Source organism: Cupressus sempervirens, chromosome 7, assembly GCF_028749045.1.
Source record: "Cupressus sempervirens isolate cs-2001-9-10 chromosome 7, ASM2874904v1, whole genome shotgun sequence".
Taxonomy (NCBI): Eukaryota; Viridiplantae; Streptophyta; class Pinopsida; order Cupressales; family Cupressaceae; genus Cupressus; species Cupressus sempervirens.
The window spans coordinates 898,246,044-898,263,642 of NC_143124.1; the positions used below are offsets into that span (position 1 = coordinate 898,246,044).

The following is a 17,599-nucleotide window of genomic DNA, read 5'->3' on the forward strand; positions in this document are numbered from 1 at the left end:
TCACCATCATAACTACCATAACTACTACTAAAGTGTTGGAAGGATTTATTGGGAAACAAGATACTGAGATTGGGGGAGTTTGAATTAGAATCTTTAACTTTTACTTGCAAATTTTATTTATTTATTTCACACCTAATTCACCTCATATTTTAGATCTAACATCAAATCTATAATGTTGAATTATAAATTAAAATATCACATCAATGAAAAGATTCAACATATAACACAAATGATTTGGTTACCTACAACACTTCAATGTGAAGGTAAAACTGGGGTGGGGATGAAACCCACAAATATTCTTTGTTGCAACAATAAAGTTAACCTTTTAGTGTTACAATTTTTTATCATAATATATGGTCTAGCCTATGAGGGGTCTACCTTGTTAAAAGCTTTAAGATTGTTGTGTCTTTCCCTATTAAAGGATTTTATACTTACAATCAAGTAAGGACTCTATTAGGAAATTTACATAGATCTGTTAGCATCACTTGGTTAAGAGATTTAGTTTGACTCAATCTTGTTAAAACCTGATTCAGTACATGACCCTTGGTTTTCTCTATAAGCTGATTTTGGATCTCCTCTATACAATGTCTCAATCCGATCTCTTAGTTTGATATCTCTTTTTTGTCCTTTACTTCTTGGATTTCTCCATCTTATCTCCTTTCAGACTTATCCTTTCTAGATCATAATCAACCATTTACAATTCATCTCTTTTTCTATTCTAATTAGTTGATTTTCTTTCCTTGGGATTGATAACTTCTATAAAGATGCAAAAAAAATCCATCTTAACTATCTCTAAAATTATAAAATATTGTATAGAAGGCAACCAAAAATGGTTTATGTAGGTGTTTGTGTGATTACAAACTCATATGAAAAAAATGGTTTTCTTGACGCCAAAATGTTCTGATGCTCAGTCATAACTAACATTTGTGCTGGCACTCGACTTCTACATGCTTGATCTTTTCTATTTACTTGGAAAAATCTATCTTCCAATTTACTCGGTCACAATTGTAATAGCTTGACTTGTATATGCGCTCAGACTCAACTGGGGTGCTCAGTAATCTATGGCTTGGCTGGCATGAAATAAAAAATAAACAAGTCCTCAACCTTTACTAGATGACTTGGTCACAGTGATGACCTTCCATCCTTTCCTAGTAAATGACTAAGTTTTTGGACACTAACAAAAAAATTAGGTGTAGAGATCAACAATCTTCCCATTTGACATTAGTGGAAAAAACACTTTGTCATGAATTATCATTCCATATAATAATACTCCCCCTAAGGCTATAATCTGGATTTGCAATCTTGATTTGCTAATACTATTCCATGTGATGTCTCTAGTTTCTGATATTTCCCCTTACTACTTGTTAATACTTCTTATTTTCTCTTATTTTCTCTTTGATGTGACTAATATCCACCTTATTTTTGTCATGAGTTAGTTGTGGGCTATCTTATACTTCTCAAGAAAAATCTCATGATTTTCTAAACACTACTCCTTTACTTTCTCCAAAATTTGAATGTTAATTTCTAGCTTAACAGATAGATCCATTAGACTTTCAATATGTGAGAAATGTGTATATTTCTTCATGATATTATGTGCTATAGACACTTTCTTTAGAATAATCTCTAAATGTGGTGGCAACTGTAATTGAATTAATTTTAGTTTCTTCCTTATTTCACTGTCATGAACTATGAGCTTGACTATCCTCTATTGTCAAAATATTAACTTATTATATGAGGGTGAGTTCAAGATTGCATTCTTGCTCAATGAAATTTTACATTCCCTTATGTCAATGTGTATTATATCAATAGTTAGTTGATTCTCCAATGTGAAGAACTCAACATCACAAAGTTTTATATACAAAGTATGAATACTCTTTAAAATTTCTTCTAGCTATATGACTAAATTAGAAAGCTCTTCTTTTCTATGTACAAGTTCTCGAGATAATTTCTCCAATACTTTGTGCTCAAATCTTCTCTTAGACCATTTCATCAATTTTTCATTGGTCTCAATATATTTTGATTGAACTTTATCAATTATATGCACTAATTGATCCAAAATTTAATGTTGATTGTTCAAGTGAGTTATTCCAAATGCATAAAAAAATATCTTTAATAGTATGTAATACCTATTTCTTTTTGTGTTGTCTCCTCAGTTATTCTTGCTTTTCCTTGTAGCTCAACAAAGGTTTCAACTACTACATCTTCTCCAATGTTAAATTTTTTAATTCATACATGGGTAAAGTGATTACTTCATCTAGATTTACTGACTCATCTATCATCTCTTCTAATTAAGTCATAATTTGAGATCGCAAGTTCTATCACTAGGTAGTGATGTTTGCAATTTTTTTCCCTTCTCAATCGATCTAGATGCTTTTTGTTGCTCTTGTTGAGTAGGTGTCACCTACTATTTAGATGTTTTAGTCAATGGTTTTGATGGCTTTTCACTTGGTGACTATATAATAGCGTATGAATCTTTTTTCTCTTTTGGTTTCTCATGCTTTTCTACTAACTCTTTTTGCTTGACCTCTACAATCTTCACTTCAATCTAAGACATACACATACAAGTAAATTGTGCATATACAATTATATCTTTATCCTTTTTCTTAGAATTTGTATCCTTAGTGACTAATGTAAGTTTACAACTATCAGTCTTTGCACTTTCAATCCTTGGATAATCCATGATTTGTAACAAGACTGGATTGGTACTAGGTAGAGATGTATTAGGCTCAATATTTTCTAGGTCTTCATCTGTTAACACATTTTGATTGTGCAGTGATGAATCAGGAATGTCTTTAATAGTGACAACATCTTATTGTTCACACCCTTCCATTAATTGCCTCATTCCCTCAACAAGTTTGGAAACTTCATCTACTTCATCCTCTTCTACTTTGACTTATCCATCTCTTTCCTCTTCCTCTTCATCTTCTTTATTAATTGATGGATTGAGCAATTCAAATGCTTCTTTCCATACATTGAGGCTCTCTTGCTCATCTTCACCAAATTTATTCATCAAAATTTTATATCCCCTTTATTTTGGCATGAACTTCTTCAAAAAGTCTTTTAGGAAAATAGACACGTGTCTTCCCTAAATATGGCATTATTTGTGCTAGAGTGACCTCCTTGATCTGTTTCTTAGTAGATAATGTCCACTTCCACTTAGCACCAACCTTTTTATAAAAGTTTTTTGGAATGCCTTCTCTCAACTCTATAGGTGTAGTCTTGAATTGTATAATCATTTCTATCAGATCTTTACCAATTTTTTCTTGATCTTCTTTATTCAAGGAATGAAAATTGACATCTTTGAAACTTGTCAAGCTTGCAAGTTCAGTGATTTCTTGACATACCTTGTCTACAATCGTAAGAGGTGGTCTTAGTACAATTTCCAATGTGCTCAGATCATCATACTTGGTCTATTCATCATCTTCTTCCTTTTCACCTATAATTAGTTTTTTATTTGACCTCTTAAGAATATTTTTTTGGTGTGAATTGGCATATTTTTTCTCTTTGCTTAACTTCCTTTTGTTTTGAAAGCTGGATGCTCGATTGTCTTTGATCTCATTATCAATTTTATTTTGGGCTCTTGAGGTGTAGCAACCTTCTTCACACCTTTTCTAAGATCAAGTTTAACTTTGGGATCGACAATTATCACTTTTTGTTGCTTGGTTGCCTTGGCACTAGTACAAAAAAATCAATATGTGACTAAAAAAACCACTAGAATTTGTATATATGTGATTAAACTTGGTCATGTGACTAATAGTAGTTAATTCCTAGTCATTTATAACACTACTAAATTTACTATAAGCAATTTTAGCCATGTATTTGATCACTAATTTTGATCTTTGATTTAGTGGTATATTTAGTAGCATATTTAGTTTTATATTAAGTAGTATATATAGTGATATATTTAGTAATTGATTTAGTAGTTGATTTAATCATGTCACTAGTCACATACTTTGTAGTATATTTACTAACATATTTAGTTGTATATTTGATAGTTGATTTAGTCAAATATTTAATAATATATTCAGTAGCATATGTAATTGTATAATTGGTCACATATTTGGTATATTAAGTCACATGTTTAGCGGTATATTTAGTAGCATATCGAGTAGTATATTTGATCAAACATTTAGTAGCATATTTAATAGTGTATTTGGTCATAATAGGGCATGATGGATCGAACCACCATCCATCTTCTTGTAAAGTAGGTGATCTTCCATTGAGCTAGCACCCTTTAAAAATGATAATACAATGTGTAATTTTCTACATTGTCTTGATTCTTATCTTTTGAGATCTTGTTATTTAATATATCATCTAATTACTTATAATTGAGCTTTTCTATTTCATATATTTAGGTAGAAAAGAAACAATTGGGAATTTTTAAATGAGCCTTCGTTGCTAGAAAGAGGAGTTTCACAAAAATATACTGCTTAACATCATGTTTCTATGATTTTGGGCCAAAAGAAAGGCTTAACACCCACAGATGTAATGACAGCCACATAGACAAGATGGAATCTTTGTATATACAAACTACATAAAGGATGTATAAATGTAAATATTAGACTAGTTTCTACATGGCAGTCAATGATAAATGTTGTGAAGTTGGGATAACATTGTAAGAGAATTAGTATTTGAACTGTATTGGGCTAAAATTTTGTGTGCTTGCATGGATAAACATGAAGGAAATGGTATTTGAGGTGAAAACATGGATATAAATGATGAGAAGGATGTTTATGGGTACTGGCATGAAGCGCTTTAACTTCAACTTTATTTGGAATAAAACTATATGGTATAAATCAAGATTGAATTATAGATATACACTACATGAGTTGTAACAATTCTTACATTACAGCTACAATTTTATTGAATAGTTATTAGCATTAAAAATATGACAAAATCATGTTCATGGGAGTACCTTGCTTGCACTATTGTATTGACTATATTATATTCTTGTGGGATCAAGTTACTATTTTTAGTGTTGACAGTTCTTGTTACCTATAAATATTTAACTTGCATCAGATTAGTTTGAGGATGGGTACAAGTGTAAACAACAAGGACAATTAAGTAGTGTAAGTGCATGTTACATATAATTCAAGAATCCTAGTAAGTAAATGCTTTTTATCCAACAAGATGATAGAAGTTCCAATTTTTTTAAATAATAATACATTTGAAAAGAAGCATAAATAAATGATATACAACCTATCCATTGTAATTATCAAAAGAACATGGTATTGCCCCCAATTTACTCCACAATATGAATCACTTCTTCAATGATTGGTGTAAAAGATGTTGGCCCTAATAGAAAAATAAAATATGAAATACATTAGTAAATGACATAACTATATTTAATACCTACTACATATATGAACAATATAAATATGAACCCAATTAATCGTTCTAGAAAGACATACTTTCTGAGCCCAATACTTCAATACATAAGTCCTTCTAAATTTACATTTTATCATAAAAATCAAAGCTTAATCAAATAAAAATCCTTACTAACTAGCAAGTCACAATTGAGGACTATTTCTCTGTATTGTCTTTGTGCTTCTTCAAGTCTGTTGCATAAATTACAACTTGGATAGAAACTGAACACCTATTGGTCATGAGTTGAAGTTGTATGATGCAATGAGAATGTATTGTTAGTGATAGACATTTTACTTTGTCTCCTTTGAAATTTGTAAAGTGTCATATGAAAATGAATTGGCACGATAATATGAAAATAAATTTGAAACTTACCATCCCCAAAACGAAAATTGGGGATTAAGTTTTCCTTGTCAAAAGGAGACAAGGTCCATCCAATAATTGAAATTTCTTATTCATAAGGATTTGGATTATCTCCAAGATGGTGTAAAAATTTTCGGTTAAAGACTTTGCACCTAACACCCATAACAATAGTTTTATTTATACTAAAACAAAGAGATGAAAGCTTGCAAATCTACCAATTGAAACCAAGGAAAAGAAACAAGCTATAAAAATTCATATGAAACATTTCTATAACCAATAGAAAAATTAAACCATTGATATGGTAGAGGAAAACTTGTCAACTTGTTTCTTTTTGTGAAATCTGTTGGAAATATTCTTAAGAATGCTAAGTTACTGAGAGGGGAGCAGTGAATTAGTAACTTCTAAAAATTCTACTATTTTAACTTTTAATCCAAGAGTCCAATTAGCATTTAATTCTTCACATACAATTTGATCTAATTGTATGCATAAGAAACTAAAAACATGAAAACATTCATAACAATTTCACACAAAGATTTGGGGACCTAGTAACCTTCCAAATAGAAAGTAAAACTAAGGTGGGGATGATACCCATAAGCTTTAGCACTGTAGTATAAAGTTGGCTTATTAAGGTTTACATTGATTACTTTTGATTATCTTCCTTTTTAGGAGCAATAAGAACTACTAGGTGTTGGCACTTAAAATTTCTTTCCTATTTTGAGTGTCCATTCCAAATTTTGTTGCTTTGAGCCCCTATGAACGCTTTTCATGCATATGTGCCCAGCTATTGTATTAATTCCTAAATGGTGTTTCATGTTTCTAACACCCTTCATTTAGCATGTGCAATGTTGATAAACTGACATTTCGAATCATTCTGCGAAGTCCTGTTTTGTGCTAGTGTCATTTTACATTTTCTGCCCAAGTGTCAAATAGTGATAGAGAGCCCAGTTTTCCTTTGAATATATTTTACCCAGTTATATTTCATGGCTTACCACTTTAAAAAAATTTAATATGCATAAAAAAGAACCTATGTTCCAAGTTTCAAGTCATTTCAAATCTATTTGACTAGGTTTTGAACCCCTCAAAGTTGGTCAATTACATCTATTATAAATCTGCGTATTGTTCATAATTTCGAGTAGCCCTGTTTGACAAGTTATAAATTTTGACCAGTTGACCCAAATAAGAAAATTTATTTTGCATCATATTCTAGGGGTTAGAGACTTTATATAGTCCATATTTAAGCTTATGATAAGTCCATTTGATCAGTTTTCAAACACGATTCCATTTGCAATTTATAAAGTTTCACTGGTATTTTGGGGTGCAGATTGATCAAGAGCCCTGTTTGAGATGTCATATCTTTGAGTTCATGATTGGTGGGACCAAATTATTTGTTCCCTTGAATTATACTCTAAAAATACTACAAGAATGCTAGTTTTTAGGTCTTGATGAATTTGTTTGCACACTTTTCCAAGGCCTTTCCATTTGCAAAAAATGCTATTTTACTGGTGATCACTATCTTGCAAATCCAGGGAGCCAACCATTTAGAGGAACATCCCATGCAAGAGAAGTGGATAGAGCCTCACATTTTGAGCAGATCCACACCTAATGGAGAGGACCACATCTTGATAGAGAGTGCAGCTCATAAATGAAGAGGTCTCTCATGCCAAGGATGATTCATGAACAGGAAATTTGAGTAGTAGGGGAGACCCAAGTGGCTGGAAGTAAAGGTATAGTGATGCCAAGAGGATTGTAGGTCAATTTGTGAGAATGTTTTATCCCACATGTTTCCAGGCATGGGTATTTTTGATGTTTTAAAACACACATAGTCAAAGGTTAATATGTCTTAAGGGACACATTGGTTCAAGACTGTATTTGCATGCTAGAGGGGCCCGCTTGTGTCCATATTGGTGAGGATGAAGAAAAGTTTTGATCAAATAAGTGCCCAAACAAGAAGTGCCACATGGCAGATTGAGCCTAGTCGTGAGATTAGAGATGTTAAACTGATGAAGCCTGATGTTACAATGGAACATAGGATTGGAATGCCACAGCTGGAGCTCGTTGATGTTACGCCAATTCTTAGCATTGAGAGCTCAAGTTTAAGGGCCTATGATCTTACAATTGGCGTATAGTCATGGGAGTCAAAAATTTGATCTTCGATGATACGATGGGGCCCATGCCAAAGGATCATAAAACATAAATTTTAGCCCTCTGATGCTATGAAATTTGCTTTTGCCAGGTGGTTGGGAGGATGAGTAATAAGGGATGCGATATTATGAGAATTTTGTAAAATCGTAAGGTTCATTTAAAATGTTTATGATGCTACAATGGACTATAAGGAAATGTTAAGAAATAAAGTGCTACAGGAATTAAAAAATTTAATTAATTAATGGCATTTCAAATGATGATGGCCCAATGGGAATTCACCAAGTGGCATCGACAGGTTGGAGGGATAAGGGGAAGAATGAAAAAGTAATAAATATAAAAATCCTAATGTTTGCAATGCTTAGAATTTTGAAGTTGAAAAATTTAAATGGGTTTTAAAGTTTTATATAGTTCAACTATATGACGTTTAAAAGTTTTCAATTTTAATGCTCTATTTAGTCATGGAGGCCAGTTTTTTAGAATGCTCTTAGAGGGGAAATTTTTGTCCAAAATGTGAAGTGCAATATACTATTGGAACAAGAAAAGAGTGAATTTTCCATTTTGAAGTAAGATTTTGTGCAGGTATCAATTGGTAGTAGCTACATGAGGTTTTCTTATTTTAGGGGCTTCTTAGTGAATTGTGTAAATTTAATGTTGCAGATCAAATTGCCATAAGATATAGACATACTTTCATCATGTATGACTTCTCCAGCAATTTTAAGGGTTATTTGATTATCTTTGATGCAGTTGGGAGAAATTAAATGTTTTGGCAACAACACAAGTTGCATTTCACGGCAAAGCAAAAGTGACATGTTGAGATCAGATTTTTGGAGCCTCAGTATAATTTGACGATTTCTTGATATTTCTTCATGAGATATTTTCATATTTTTAAGTGGGGATATATTAGATATTTTGGCATCATTTATGATTTTCAAGTATAGGTAGTTAAAGGAAGTTCAACTTCAACAACTTCAGATTGAAGATTTTTTTAGTGGGACAGATGTCAAGTTCAGATTGCTATTCTAGAAAGATCTTGTCTCCTATATATCTTCCTTTTCTACTCTTTGTAAGGGTTCCAATTTTTAGGACTGGTGATACCACAAGGTTGGCTCCAGTTTTCAGAGTTGTGATACCAGTTTTCTCAGTTTTTTTCCTATTATGAATAGCATATTGTATCTCTTTCGAAGAATTTTTATATTACATAGTCATCTCTTGGTGTTCTCTTCTAAATTTTGATATCTAGATGATGTATTATTTTCAATGAAATTAATGCAAAGAGTTTATACTTCTTAGTTTCATTCTAATTCTCATCTCCTACTTTTGTTACTTGCAATGTTCTATGCTTAAGAACTAAGGTCTTAAACTCAGTTGTAACCCCTTAAGGTTGTATATTAGGATGAATTTCTTGTTGGAACAAAGATCCATGTGAATGCTTGTTTATACTGATAGGGTTGCAGGTTACACCAGAAGGATTTTGCAATAAGTATGAGAGTTGTTATGAAGATTGGTGTCTATTTGCAAGTCAAATAAATAGATCATATGCCTGAATATATGAGTATACTTTAGGTATCCATTTTCATGTTAAGGTTTAGTTGATGCCCAATGGATAAGGGATTGGTTAGCTTGGAGGATACATGTTCTCTGTTGTTGCATACCTGGATGATGTTGAGATACAAATCTTAGTCGAATATCTTTCCTTTTGTGTCTAAGAGTTAAAAGAGTTTTCCCTTAGTTTATTAGGTTCATGTGTTCTGTTATCAGCTATTTCACCCATGAATGCTTGCATAAACATAGAAGATTAAGGGATTTTATCTATTTTTCCAAATTCAATTGTATGTCTTTAAACTGGTACCATCTGAAGAATTTGAGGTCCACCCACCTAGGTCTAATAGAGCCTAAAGAAGAAGAAGGATTTATCCTTATAGTTGGCCCAAGACTATAGTCAAGTGCATCCATTATAGGAATTTGGTAACCTTAGATGTATTGGTTTGGTTTCTTGGTTATTTCCAAAACTGTTAAATCAAGAGCCAAGAAAATGGTGATTCTGCTGGGGAGTATTGAAATCTGAAGGTGATTCAATACAATTACAAGAAAGGCATGTGTAACATTTGTTATCAATAGCAAGGTCATACTGAAGTTTTATGCCTCCCAGTAATGTTTTATCCAGGACAATAGTAGCTTTGAAGGTTGAAGAAAGATTATATTGTCGCTAGTGATTCCATGTCAATTCAACTAAAGAGTGTTTTTGAAGTGCTGCTATGATTTCAAAAGTCAAGAATATGTTTTCTTTCACTTTGTTAATGGTGTGAAATTCCAAGATGTGTGGTTTTCAAATACCTATTATAAATTTTGGATTAGCTTGTTGTTTTGTGCAAGCCAGAAAAATCTTTTCTCACTTAGATAGTGGTGACTCCAAGTTATATCTCTGCACTAGTGCAATTGTGAAGTTGAGGGTATTGTGAAGGTTGCAACAGTTGGAATGAAGATTTGAAGAAGTCATCTCAGGCCCTTAGCAAAGGTTGTAAAGAAAGTGGGTGATGCCTTGCAAGAGTTACTAAATCAAGACAAGGTTTGAATTTTTTGTTCTTCATAGCATTGAAGTGGTTTGCAAGAATCACATTTAAGGTATTTTCTTCTTTCTTGAATCTCTTTTTCAAGAAAGTAAGTGATACAAAAGTTTTTCTCCATTAAGTGATATTTCAACACTAAGTAGGAGAAGTGTTTAATGCATCTCAGCATATTCTACGAAAGTTTTTTTCAAAAAATGTTTTTACATCAAGAAATATGCTATAGATTTAAGTTGGTAGATGAGTTAGATCTACTGCAAGTTATAAATTTTGAAAGTTATTTGGTGAAGTTGTAAGTTTGCAAAACATGGCAGATTTCTTTTCGCCTACTATGTAGTCCATTGACCAAAATCGTAGATCCTTTTCTACCAAGAGATACATGCCATTATGTTTCAATGGTATCTATGGTTTCCCGAATGTCATTCCTAATGATATTGGAAAACATTTATCTAAATTCAGTGGGAACTATACTGTTTCAGCTAGACAACATGTTCAAGTTTTCAGTGACTTGATGGGTGACTATGAGATTTCTAATGAGGATGTGCACATGAAATTATTTGTTCAAACTTTAGAAGGTGATGCTAGAGATTGGTTTTTATTTTTACCAGTGTGTTCTATTTCATCTTGGAGTGAGTTGCATGCAACCTTCATGGAGCAATTTGGAGAAAGGGTGAGCATATCTAATTCATATAGTAAATTTTTAAGAATTCACATTGAGGATGATGAACTTGTCCCTCAATTTAATATTAGATTTCTAAGAACCTTGAATGAGATCCCTAAGAAATGTAGACCAGAGGATCAAGTGAGCCTAATAGTTTACCTTGGTGCATTTGATAAGAAAATGAGTTATCGGTTAAGGGATAAAGAACCTCAAACATTATATCAAGCTTTTATTGCAGCTATGGACATTGAGAATAATTTGAAATATGGACTTACTAGGAATAAATTATCTAAGTCTTCTTTCTAATATAATGAAGACAAAAATAAGGAGCAGTATCATGTTGGGTATTCAAATATAGATTAGAATGTCAACACCCTTGTTGTAATGAATAATCAGATTGAATTTTCAAACTAGAATATGTGTGTAGAAAATATTGAGCCTATTGCAAATGAAGACACATATATTTGTGATGTTACAACAACAAGGTATATTTCAGACTTTGATAGAAATGAGCAATGTGATGATATTATAAAACAAGGATTAGCTACAGTAGCAAATTCTTATAGTGTTGATTATGTACATGATAATGTTACTAATGTTTCTAGACATGAAGTTGTTATATTTGAATCTTAGTCTTGTGCAATTAAGGAGGCTGAGGGTCATGTCTCTAATGATGAGTTTGACGTTGTCAATCTGACATTCCATGGAAGGGTAACACAAGATGAAGAATGTGAATCAAGGTTACCTCAGTCATAGTTAGATGAACAGAATGCTGAAAGGGATCATATAAATGAGAATGAGGATGGTGATGATGAGATGTCTTCATATGAGTTAGATGCAACATGACAAAAGGAAAGCAATGATGGAATTGAAAATTCATATGAAAGTGAAGATATGATTTATTTTTTTGAATCTGAAAGTGAAAATGCTTCTCATTCTTTACATTTTACAAACCAGTTAGTTGATGAAGATTTTGATAGTGATTTTTCCTCTAGGTATGAAGATAAAGAAGTGGTGAATCTAATTGATACTAGTGAATTTGAGTATGAAGATCTTAAGGAAGGGTTGTCAAGTGTTTTCACATCAGACAATAAAGTTAAAGCATGTAGTGAAGAGTTCAAGAATGAATCATGGTCTATTCATAGTGAATATCCTAAACTTGATAATGAAGAGAACGCATTTATGGATACTATATGCATGGTAGAAGAAATGGAAAGTGAGTCTTCATATAATTCTAGTTTTTCTTCATTGTTGAGAGTCTCCATGAAGATGAAATGGGTGATGAATTTAAGGTTTATACTAATGCTTTATATGATCAAGATTTTGATGATGATCAAACTATCTTTTGTTAGGATGTTCAAGAAGGATCCGTGCATGGAGTGATCAATCTAGTGTTTGAAGAAGACATGGAGTTTTCAAATCTAGTAGAGGATGAGTTTAATGGTGACACACTATCATACTACTGTAACAAATTAGATTGTTCTTCTTCCATTTGTGACAGTGAATATTCTAATGATGCTGCATTTTTTGAGCTTGAAGATGAGGTACTTGACAAGGTTATCTTTGCAAATAAGTTAGAACTTCATGATAAGATTTATGATGATTCATATGAGGTAAGAGCTTCTCAACTTTTCAACTGTGATGATGATGGCAAGGTATTAGATGAAGTTGTTTTGGAAGATCTGCCTGCACCTTGCATAGAGTTTTATAATGAATTCTTTGATGTGATTGATCCATTTGCTAATTGTGAAGAATCAGTGGAGAACCCTAGATTTTTTTCAATCATTGACATGGAAGACATTGGTGAGTATAAATGTCGATACTCATTATTTTCAATCAGCTATACATGGAGATACACAATTTAAGGGTGTGTCTAATCTTTTTCCAAAGTTTGATAGTATGCATAATTCATATATTAAAGAGAGTTATCAGTTTGATCCTTGTATATTTGAGAATGCTAAACCTTGTTTTCATAGTGAGCATTATGATAAGGATGTCCCTAGTATGCACTATGAAAGTCAAGAAAGTTATTTTGTTTTGCCCGCTGAGCCAATTGAAAATTTTTATGTGTTGGATGAAATAAAAGATATTCAAAGTTTCAGTTTACCTCGAGGTAAGAGGTTTGCAAAAGTTTCAGTGGTCTGGGGTCACCATCTTATATAGATAGAGTAGTTTCCTTGTTTTCAAAATTTTTCTTAGAGAAAGTTTTTAAGTGGTCTTCTTCATCCAGAGATCTAATTTCTTGCCATGCCCAAAAGGAGCATGCATCCCCAAATAGAGCCTCTATTGGCACTCAAAATTGCTTTCCTATTTTGAGTGTCCATTCCAAATTTTGAGTTGCTTTTAGCTCCTATGAATGCTTTTCATGCATATATGTGCCTAGTTGTTGTATTAATGCCTAAATGGTGTTTCATGTTTCTAACACCCTTCATTCAGCCTGTGCATGTGTTTCATGTTGATAACTGACATTTTGAATCATTCTGCGAAGTCCCATTTTGTGCTAGTGTCATTTTGCATTTTTTGCCTAAGTGTCAAACAGTAACAAAGAGCCTAGTTTGCCTTTGAATATCTTTTACCTAGTTATGTTTCAAGGCTTGCCACTTTGAGAACATTTAATATGAATAACAAAGAAGCTATGTTCCAAGTTTCAAGTCATTTTGAATCTGTTTGACTAGGTTTCAAACCCCTCAAAGTTGGTCAGTGACATCTATTATAAATCTACACATTGTTTATAATTTTGGGTATCCCTATTTGACAAGTTATAACTTTTGACCAATTTACCCAAATAAGAAAATTCATTTTGCATCATATTCTAGGGGTTAGAGACTTTATGTAGTCCAAATTTAAGCTTATGATAAATTAGTTTGATTAGTTTTCAAACACAATTCCATTTGCAATTTATAAAGTTTCACTGGTATTCTGGGGTGTAGATTGATCAGGAGCCCTGTTCGAGATGTCATATATTTGAGTCCATGATTGGTGGGACCAAATGGTTTTTTCCCTTGCATTCTACTCTAAAAATACTACAATTGTGCCAATTTTTAGGTCTTGACAAATCTGTCTACACACTTTTCCAGGGCCTTTCCATTCGCAAAAAATGCTATTTTACTGATGATCACTATCTTGCAAATCCAAGGAGCCAACCATTTAGAGGAACGCTGCATGCAAGAGAAGTAGATAGAGCCTCACATTTTGAGTAGCTCCATGCCAAATGGAGAGGACCAAATCTTGACAGAGAGTGCGGCTGAGAAATGAAGAGGTCTCTCACGCCAAGGATGATTCATGAACAGGAAATCTAAGCAGTAGGGGAGACCCACGTGGCTGGAAGCAAAGGTAAAATGATGCCAAGAAGACTACAGGTCAATTTATGAGAATGTTTGATCCCACATGTTTTTCGGCATGGGTATTTTTGATGTTTTAAAGCACACACAGTCAAAGGTTAATATGTCTTAAGGGACACGTTGGTTTAGGACTGCCATTGCATGCTAGAGGGGCCTGCTTGCGGCCATATTGGTGATGAAAAAGAAAAGTTTTGATCAAATAAGCACCTAAACAAGAAGTGCCAAATGGCAGATTAAGCCTAGTCACGAGATCAAAGATGTTAAACTGATGAAGCTTGATGTTACGATGGGTCGTAGGATCAGAATACCAAAGCCAGAGCTCTATGATGTTACGCCAATTGGTAGTGTTAGGAGCTCAAGTTTAAGGGCCTATGATCTTACGATTGGCATAAGGTCATGGGAGTCAAAAATCTAATCTTCGATGATACAATGGGGCCCATACCATAGGATCGTAAAACAAAAATTTTAGCCCTCCAATGCTACGAAATTTGCTTTTGCTTGGTGGTCGAGAGGATGAGTAATAAGGTATGCGATATTATGAGAATTTTTTAAAATTGTAAGGTTCATTTAAATTTTTTATGATGCTACGATAGACTATAAGGAAATCTTAAGAAATAAAGTGCTACATGAATTAAATTTTTTAATTAATTAATGGCATTTCAAATGATGATGGCCCAATGCGAATTTACCAAGTGGCATTGACAGGTTGGAGGGATAAGGGGAAGAATGAAAGAGTAATAAATATAAAAATCCTAATGTTTGAAATGCTTAGAATTTTGAAGTTGAAAAATTTAAATGAGTTTTAAAGTTTTATATAGTTCAACTATATGACTTTTTAAATTTTTCAATTTTAATGCTTTGTTTAGTCATGGAGGCCAGTTTTTCATAATGCTCTTAGGGGGGCAATTTTTGTCCAAAATGTGAAGTGTAATATACCATTGGAACCAAAAAAGAACGAATTTTCCATTTTTGAAGTTTGATTTTTTGCAGGTATTAGCTGGTAGTAGCTACATGAGGTTTTTTGATTTCAAGGGCTTCTCAGTGAATTGTGCAAATTTAATGTTGCAAATGAAATTACAATCAGATATAGACATAATTTCATCATGTATGACTTCTCCAACAATTTTAAGAGTGATTTGATTGTCTTTGATGTAGTTGGGAGCAATTAAATGTTTTTGGCAACATCACAAGTTGCATTCATTAGCCTTATGACCATGTTGATTGCAATTGTAGCATTTTCCATTGCTCCAAAATTTGTTTGATATATGACCTATCTTACCACAATGATTGCAAGTAGGTCTTTGATTCTTTTGAGCTCCTTACTTGGATGATTATTGTCCTTCATTATATCCAATTCTTGCTTTTCCATTTTGTCTATAGAGAATTTTCTCATTCAATTGATTCATGTCTGCTTGGGATTTGATCATTGTTTCATTGATTTTCCTTTCAAAGTTTAGATCATTTTGTAATCTTTCATTTTCAGATCTTAGGCTCATGATTACTTCATTTTCATTAGAGAGCTAATCAATAAGGTTTACTTTTTGAAGGCATTGGTGCTAGATTTCATTGTTATTTCCTTCTATCTCTTCTTTTATATTTCTCTTCTATTCCATGACTTCACATGGCCTTACTGACTGAATTTCTTGTTCTCTTCTTAATTTTCTTACTTCTTGTAGGGAACCATTCTTTTCTAGTTGTTCTTTGATTGCTTCATTGGCTTCATCTTGATTACTTGAATGAAGATCTTTAGCCTTTTCTACAATGTAGAGATGATCATTCATTTTAATTGCAAGTTCTTTTCTTCTTCTCAAGGATTGAGAGAGTTGCCTCTTCACTTTTTTGAGTTGGGAAATAGCTATTTCCAAATCTTGCTTTTCATTGTCAAGTCTGAATATCTCCATGGCTTTGATCTTTGCTCAAGCTATTAAACTTTCTTGAGAACCACAATGCTCTAATACTAATTTTTCAAAATATTCTTAACAATGCTAAGTTATTGAGAGGGGAGGGGTGAATCAGTAAATTCTAAAACTTATACTATCTTAACTTTTAATCCAAGAGTCCAATTAGCTTTTAATTCTTCACATATAATATGATCTAATTATATGCATAAGAAACTAAAACCATGAAAGAATTCATAACACTTTGATACAAAGATTTGGTGACCCAAAAACCTTCCAAATAGAAAGTAAAAGTAGGGTGTGGATGATACCCACAAGCTTTAGTACTACTATATAAAGTTGGCTTGTTAAGGTTTACATTGATCACTTATGATGATCTTCCTTGTTAGGAGCAATAAGGACTACTACATCCACCTTGTTAAAGGATTTACAAACATACAATGAAGTATGCACGCAGCAAAGAGATTTACAAAAGATTGTTAGGCCTACCATGTTAAGGAATTTGACTGATCCACCTATTAGGATGAAATAGTAGCCGATCTCTGATCTACAACTTGGTTTTTTGAATGAGATTCCTTCAAGTGTACAAATCACCTTACCATGATAGATGAATCTTTACTACTTGTTATACTATTGTAGCCTTTGTGATTCACACTTTTCACTCTTTTCTAATTATTGCATTAATACACACACACACACACACTAGATGCGATATAGTACACTACATATATACCAATCCAATTATACAAATTACATAGTCAACCACTATACAAGTTTACACAAATATTACAAATTTGGCTCAAGTGTAGACACTTAGGCTCTGAAGATTAACTCAATGAAGTTCTAATACTTAACATCCATTGTCAATGCTCGGCATTGTCATGCACTCACTAGACATAGAAGCTCTGTCCATACTGATCACTTTCAAGTAGTCTTGAACTCAGTCTGCACTCAGGACTCGGTAGATACTGTGAAACTCGTCATATAAACTGAATCACTTATTTACCTCTACATTGCTTGGTAAGCATTATCACCTCAAGCTCGGTCTAAACTAAGTCACTTGGTTAACACTGAGTAGCTTAGTTAACATTGCATAACTCAGTTTGTATTGGTAAACTCGACATACATTGAGATGATCGATTTACACTGCTAATCTTCACTATAACTGTAACTGCTTGGTAAACATTGGAATTTGTCCAAAGGACTTGATAGCAATTGTAGAACTCAGTGACAATTGAAATGCTTTGCAAACACTGTTAACTATAC

The 17,599-nt window shown here is 32.8% G+C and overlaps 1 pseudogene; it reads left to right on the forward strand.

The window, feature by feature from the left end:
* The first annotated feature begins 7,637 nt into the window (after positions 1 to 7,637).
* The window catches only part of LOC149550389 (uncharacterized), a 199,060-nt pseudogene continuing 189,098 nt past the window's right edge, over positions 7,638 to 17,599 (forward strand).